Raw genomic sequence first — 8,532 nt, forward strand, 5'->3', positions numbered from 1 at the left:
CTTTTGTACCGCATTTGTAGTTTCATTTTTTTCATGTCAGTGCTTTAAGCTAATTATTTTTCTTGGGCTTTAACGTTTTGATCTTCTAAAAACTCATGTATTGTTTAGTAGTCGCAACTGCATGTTTCACTATGCACTCAGTTTTTCAACCCCAAGAAATTTGCGAGCTCAACCACATTTAATATAAATCTATAATAACTATCAAAATAAAATCACAACTTAGATCATATATTTAATTATAGAAATCACCCTCTCATATATGTCAAGTTTTACAATTTACAACTTTTTCTTTCATTTTTTCCTCTTCCCTCAAAGTACACTATCAAAACAGTAAAGAAATTGCAAATAAAAACATTTTAATTATAATATCCATATAATTATAATTTATTACATCACTATCAAAAAAATTACTTTAACATTTCTATTAACATCTATATAATTCTAATTAACAACATCACCCACCAACTTTCTTCAAATTACTTTAACATTTTTATTATATGTACATATATCCTCTTGATCAAATCAATTACTATTATAAGTTCTCAGTGGGATCTAAATTAGCCACTTACAAAATAAAAGTGTCTCGAATTTAAGTTTTGAAGTATGTTTTTTTTTTTTTCACATAAAGGAAAATCTATCATAACTTAGTTGTCAAACAAGTAGTGTGGACAACCATCCTATCATAACTTAGTTGTCAAACTGGCAGTGAGGACAACCATCTCTAACTAATCGTGAATCCAGACTAACTCATCTCCGTTATTCAAAAACAACCACACCACCTAGAATAACCAACTAGTGGTCCATAAGGGGGCAGGCTTTCACATGTCTCTCGGTCTTGGGTCATTGATTTATTAATATGAGCTCTTAACCAAACAAAAGCAATTTTAAAACATACTCCAAACTTATTTTTGAAGTGTATATTGTTATCTCACAGCATTATAGATTTCCACACATCAATTTTTTATTTAAATAATAAAGTATCATAAACATGATTTTTATTTTTTATTAACTTAAAAGAATAAGATCAAAATGAATATTTCACATTAACATTTTTTCCTTTCTGTGGGAAGTAGAACCACAAGGGTTTAAATGGTTTAGAGATTGTGGGAGTGTTTAAATTATTTTTTAATGGTAGAGATAAATTTAATACTATCAAAAATTTAAAATTTTTGAAGCATCTAAAAACTTGAAACTTAATAGTTATAATTAATATTTTTATTCCCATTATTTTTATAACTAATATGTACCTTTTTAGACTACACTAAACAAATATATCGTTTGAACAAAACTTGTTTAGAACATTATCTAGATAAAGAAAAATAACGACGTGCCTTCAAATTCAATTTTGGAGAATTCGCTGAGTGCCAAAGATCTTGTACTTTTGGTTGACAATGTGAATAACATGAATCGATAAACAACCCTCCATGGCATGAGTCCAACACAGGTGTTAATGCAGTGATCGTCTTGTCCTTGTATCCTGTGATCGGTAACAGTATGTTATTGGACTCATCATAACATTCCTTAATCTTGGTATTGATAACAGTATTGAAAAATACTTGAATAATCTCTTCACAATATTGGGTTTTTTTACAATGCAACTCTTATCTAATTATTGCAGAATGTTTTCACAATAATTCAAGTATGGTTCACAATCTTGGTATTGATAACAGTATTGAAAAATACTTGAATAATCTCTTCACAATATTGGGTTTTTTTACAATGCATCTCCTATGTAATTATTGCAGAATGTTTTCACAATAATTCAAGTATGGTTCACAATCTTGGTATTGATAACAGTATTGAAAAATACTTGAATAATCTCTTCACAATATTGAGGTTTTTTACAATGCATCTCCTATGTAATTATTGCAGTATGTTTTCACAATAATTCAAGCATGGTTCACAGAAACTTGAATTCCAAATAAAAAATGCTTTAGTGTTACTAGAAAGAGAAGCCTTAGGTATTTATGCCGAAAGTACCTTTCATTATTTCCAATTTCCACGGAGCGCATGTCGTGATATTCGCCTTACACTCATCCCAAATACCATTGGGATCTGCTGAAAGAAGCACCCAAATATTTGCAACCTGTAGAAAACCAATTGACAGGAATAGAAGATATGACATCACATTCAATTTTTGTATGATGTAGAATAAACAGTGAAAAAGTCTCCAGAGATTTTATCTACCTGTGTTGTATCATATTTAGAGTTTACAACAAAAGGTGGTGGTTTGATCAACTGTAAACGATATTGTGGAAAGAAACACTGCCATTATGTAAAATCAATGTTAGTAACAACTTCTAAAGATAATTTCTATCATAGGTAGAGTTCTCCCGGTTGGACGCCATTAGTTAGGTTTTGCTAATCCGTTAGGGAAGTAATCTTTTTTGGTGGATATTTTGAGATATTTCTTTAAAAAAGATGGAGAAGTAAAACTTAAGTTCTATCCATTTATTCTCACAAATTTCGATGCATTAATTTGATGTACCTGTGTAAATAAGGTAATGCAATGTTTTTTTTTTTTTTTTTTTTTGGGCTTAAATGGATATTTTTGGTTCATATCTTCTATGGATTGTTTCCACCATTGAGTACATCTCTCTACACTTGTTTTGGACAAAAACTCTATTTGTATCCTAAAATGATCAATAGCTTCTTATCTATTGCGAGCCATGAGCTGAATTGTGCAAATTGATAGGATTTTACCCAACTAAAATGTGCGACGTGGAAACTATTAGGTCTTTAGTACTCTCCTCTAACACATAGATTAAAATTGTTGTTGTTCTCAGCTACTCAATGATAAATTATCTAGTTACCATAATTGTTCAGATATGACACAAAGGATATTAATTAGACATCTCCCACAATGTGGTTAGGGTTCCATTTTGTATTACAATGTAATAAAACAATATTTAGATATAACTCAAACAACAAGTTATATTCTTCATCGGTGGCTCTGAAGTAGGTATCTAAGGTGGTAATTGGAGAAGTTGTCTCATAAATCTCACTAGTTATCAATGCTTTCCTCTAAAACATGAGATATTTTTCTGATAGATACATGTAGATAGGGGATGGTGCCCTATAGTTGAGTGCATAATTTACTAGTAAGCAAGATATATTTTCTTAGTTTCTAGCTTGTCCACCTTTCTCAGTAAAGGTTTTCTTTACTTCTTCTTTTATCTCTTTCTTCCATTGGGCCCACATTGCCTTGTGGGATTCTAGGTGTCTAACCCATTTTTCTCTATCTCTTTTGATATCTTGGTGATGCTCTCCTACTAGTAGCATCCCATATTCATAAGCTCCCATTATATTTGTCTAGTTATCATCCTTGGCATTTCCCCACACATATTGGATGTTTGTTCGAAAAAAATTCTCAACTATCAGTTTGGCTTTTGTTTGAGTATTTTCCTCTTGGAATTCATGTTTGTCTTATTTTGTATATATAGTTTCCTCTTGAATAGAGGCTCTCTTTCCATGTACTTCTCCTCAGAAATGTTTCCCTTCCCTAAGAGTTGGTTCATTTTCATCAAGGAGACCTACTACCTAGGAAATATTATACCCATCAAAATATTGTCTTGCCCTTAGTTTGGATTTTAGGGTTTTAACTTTTTGTTGTAACTCCTTGTTGTTATTTCCTAATATCTTATACATTTTAACATGAAATGCATGCATATGTTTAAAGTTAAGTGTACCTATAGCTTTATGCTTCCTCTTGGCCTTTTGTACTTTCTGTAGGGCTTGTGTAGCAATAGAGCTTGTTGACTTGAAAATTTGTGTTGTAGCTTTATTCCTATCTCTATTATTGCATCCTCTTCCCTCTGTATACTCCTTATGATCACCCCCTTGTGCAACAGACCCTTCTTTCAAGTCTTGCCCTGCTGGTTCTCATATATTATTCCACCATACCTACTAGTTCTTGTGTTTCATTAGGGATATTTGTATCTTCCTACATTACCTATGCTAATTCTTACATGTCAGTCAGGATTTATACTTCCTCTTCCTCTGCCAATGTTAGTACTTTTGTGTCAATATGGGTTTCCACTTCTTCTTCCTCTACCCCTATTGGTTCTTGTGTGTCATTAGGTTTTATAGCTTTTATTGCATCATCCTTGTTGGTGTTTGTATGTCAATTAGTACCTCTATTGCTTCTTCTTCCATATTACCTTATACTTTCACTATTGGTTCTTATATGTCGAGAGCTATTGCCTCTTATTGATTTTCTTCCTCTCACTAAGTTATAGAAGGCCAGTCCAAGTCTTCATTTTTCCAAAACCTTGTCTTCTCCTTTTGGGAATGGTCATATGTGATGGCCTCTTAATCTTGTGTTGGAGTATTTTGGTTAGAGGAAGAATCTTAGTGATATCAAGGTTACTTCCATGGATGTCCTTAACTTCCTCCTCCAATAACTATGAATGCATTGATGTATTGGGTGTTGCAATAGGTATCCCTGTTACGGATGTATTAGATGTTGTAGAAGCTAGCCTTGTTGTATATGTTTCAGGTCTCATATTAATGGATTCTTTTGGTGTTCCAAAACCCTCTTTAGCTTCTTCCTCTAGTGTTGTATCCAATGCTTATGCTAGGGATAGCTTTGATTTCAATCTCCTCACCAGGTCATTCCAGGTTCATCCTGCCTACTAGAATGCATGCACCACCAACAATTTGATGAGTATTGGTAATATTTCTTCATTAACGTTAAATATAGGGTGAGATTACATATTTTCAAGATAAAAAGTGGAAAATGAGGATTGTTTGAAATATTGTTTTTGGATTTTTTATGCCTAGTTTGGATACCCTATATTTGAAGGAATTTTTACTCTAATTTCCTATAAAAATTTGGAGCATAAAATATATGCTTTGAAATATTATTCAAACAACTTTCCAATAGTATATGGCACTCCCTCTATCTCCATAGGAATGAGTAGATATGAAATATTTCATCACGATGACTCAACCAAAATACAAGCAGGTTGACCCAACCAAATTTACAAGTTGGCCCTGTGAGTGAATGTAGAAACACTATAAATAAATAATATATAGTTTATTTGATGCGTATCCAAGAAATAATATATCTATGATTCACAAGGGGAGCTACATAATATTTTTGGGGTGATTGTTGGAGTTTAAGGGTGGAAGCAAAAATGTGATTTATGGGGTAAATGAGTTATATTAGAATTTTTGCTATAACTTTTATTCTAGGACATTTTAGACCATGAAAGTTGGAAGATATATATAGAATATCATAATGCACTTGTGGATCAAATTTTAGACCTTGGTTCATTATATTTTTCATAGATATGCTTTGAGGAAGTTAGGCTTCTTGAATTCTCCTAAAATCTACTTTAACCAAGTCATCTTTCCATTTTCACTATAACTTTTCCTCTGGGATGTTTCATACCATGAAACTTGGAGGATACATATAGAATATTTTCATGTAATAGTGGTTGAAATTTTAGACATTGGTTCACTATAATGTTATAAATATGCTCAAGGAAGTTAGGCTTTCTAAATGGTCCTAAAATAAGCTTCAAATAGGTTAGCTTGGAATTTTTTCTATAACTTTTCCTTGGGATGTTTCAAATAATGAAACTTGGAGGATATATATAGAAGATATTCATATACCCTTGGCTAAAATTTCAAACCTTTTTCTATAATTTAAAATATATGCTCCGAGGAAGTTAGTCTTCCTAAATTCTCCTAAGATCTACTTCAAATAGGTCAGCTTGGTATTTGATCTATAAATTTCTTTCTATAGTGTTGTGGAATGTGAAATATGGAGGACACATAGAAGAAATATTAAGGTGTATATGTTAGATATTTTAAGCCGTGTTTCATTATAATTGTGAAGATATCATCTAAGAAGTTATTCTTCCTGAATGCTCCTGAAACATGCTTCAAACAGGGTAGATTGAAATTTTTTCCATAAATTTATTTTTGAGATGTTTCAAACTATGAAATATAAAGAAAGAGAAGAGATGTCAAGGTATACATGGTATAATTTTGAGACCTTGTTTCTATATAGTTTCATAAATATTATTTGAGGACATTAGTATTCTTAAATGCTCCTTATATAAGCTTCAAACAAGTCATCTTTGGAAAATTTTCTATAAATTTATTTTTGATATGTTTTAGATTGTGAAATATGGAGGAGACGAGGAAGAGATGTTAGATACCTTTAGTAGAAAATTTAAACCTTTTTTTTTCTATAATTACTAAGATATAAGTTCATAATTATATCTTACTAAGCTATAATTACTAAGATATTTTATATAGTTTCATAAATATTATTTGAGGACATTAGTATTCTTAAATGCTCCTTATATAAGCTTCAAACAAGTCATCTTTGGAAAATTTTCTATAAATTTATTTTTGATATGTTTTAGATTTTGAAATATGGAGGAGACGAGGAAGAGATGTTAGATACCTTTAGTAGAAAATTTAAACCTTTTTTTTCTATAATTACTAAGATATAATTTTAGGAATTTAGTGTTCTTGAATGCTCCTGAAACATGATTCAAACATATGAACTTGGAAATTTTGCTATAACCTTCTTTCTGATCTGCTTTAGATTGTGAAATACGGAGGAGACATAAAAGAAATATTTAGGTACTTTTGACAATTTTTAGATCCAAATTTTCAAAATTGGATATGTGCAATATTGTGCAAGTCTTTTCTTGGGAAGAAGCCAAAAGAAAAAAGTTTAGGAAGAAGTAGAACAAGTGAAGGAATATAAAGCAAGTAGACTTAGTGGAGGTAGAAGTAACTAACAAATTTTTTGAAGGTAGAAGCAACAAGCATACTTGGTGAAAGTAGAAGAAACAAATGAACATTGTGAAGAAGAAAGCATACTTTGTGAAGTAGGTTGGTGCCTATGAATATTTTTTAGTAGTGGGGATTGGTGTGTCTTATAGGTTGGTGCCTATAAATATTATAATCGAGGGGATTGGTGTCACCTGTACATTAGTTCCTACAAGGAAACATATGGGATTGATGTCTCCTATAGTTTGGTGCCCAAAAAGTAGAAAAGGGGATTGATGAATCCTATAGCTTGGCACCTACAAAAAAAGAGAGGGGATTAGTGTCTATTGTAGGTTGGTTCCTACAAAGAAGAAAAGGGGTTCGATGTCTCCTATGGGTTGGTTCTGTTGTGGCCACAACCACCACCCTATTAAAACTTCCCCTGGTAACAATTTTGAATGGGTCCCCTAGAAATCTGATCTCTCATCTCTCTGAATGATCTGTTTCATCCCAGTGATTTTAACTCTATCACGAGTCAAATTTTCAATTCATAATGGTTGAGCCCCTTGAATAAATCTCAGCCGCATGGTTCATTCATGACCCCACCTAGACCTTCATTCATTCCCTTCATCAGGACTTTTCAAATCCTTATAAGCATCCATAGTACATTTATGCCTGCACACATAATCACCCCCACCCTCACTATAGCCATTTGAGTACTTAACACAAAACCTTATATCGCAGCTTATTTCCATTTTAACTCTTTGCAATGAAAGACTTCACTAACATGTATAAATCTTCCCTTTTTCGCTTATCGCACTCAACCTTGGCGCATAAGGCATACCATAAGGCACTGACCCGACAACATTATAAACTACAATATATACATATGTCAAGTCCGAAGCCCCGTTGCATACTGCAATCGGCCAAGGTCTAAGGCTTATATATATAAAGTGCGCCGCTATACTCTGGACCCGACGGAACTATTAACCATACTTCATACATATGTCGGGTCCGGGGCCATATCGCATATCGGCAGAGCCCGGGCCTTATAAAAAATGTGCGTGGAGATATGGTGGACCTACCGGGCTTATCAAATATGATATATATATATATATATTGAGTGGGGTACCTAGCAAGCAGTAAGAAGGAATTCATAGCCAGGGGTACGAAATTCTCATAATGCCACTCGATTTTTAAGGCGCAAAAGAAATCGAAGTCGGAGATGGAACTATTGCTTCAGCAGGATCCAATCTTGGTATTGGAGTTTGGTCAAGCATTTCTGGTAGGCTAGTTGATGCCCTCCCATATATATATATATATATATATATATATATATATATATATATATATATTTTTCGGGTCCAGGGGCATATCGCATATCACTTATCGGCGGAGCCCCAAGCTTGTGTATATTGCGATATGCGATATGCCAGACCCGACGATATTTATAGGCCCCAATACATAAAATTTGAGGTCCGTCCTAAGTGACTAGAGTGGGATTTTCTTTGTATTCCCGTGTTTTCCAAATTTCTCGATATAACAAAGGGAGCGGGTTTTAGTGTAACAGGCGCAACTATGGAGTCCCATTAGTGTAATCGCACATTGGGGAAGTGGAAGACATGGGTACTGCGACCCGCGGAGGGGCCAATACCCGATTGAGATTAAGTAAAGCCCTCGAAAGTCGTGCCAAGCCTATGGATTAAGCAGGAAAATTGTGTGTTATATATATATATATATATTGAGTGGGTACCTAGCAAGCAGTAAGAAGGAAGTCATAGCCAAGGGGTACGAAAT

Source organism: Pinus tabuliformis, chromosome 1_1 (genome assembly GCF_031772625.1).
Source record: "Pinus tabuliformis cultivar Carrire ecotype Pingquan chromosome 1_1, CPIR1, whole genome shotgun sequence".
NCBI lineage: Eukaryota > Viridiplantae > Streptophyta > Pinopsida > Pinales > Pinaceae > Pinus > Pinus tabuliformis.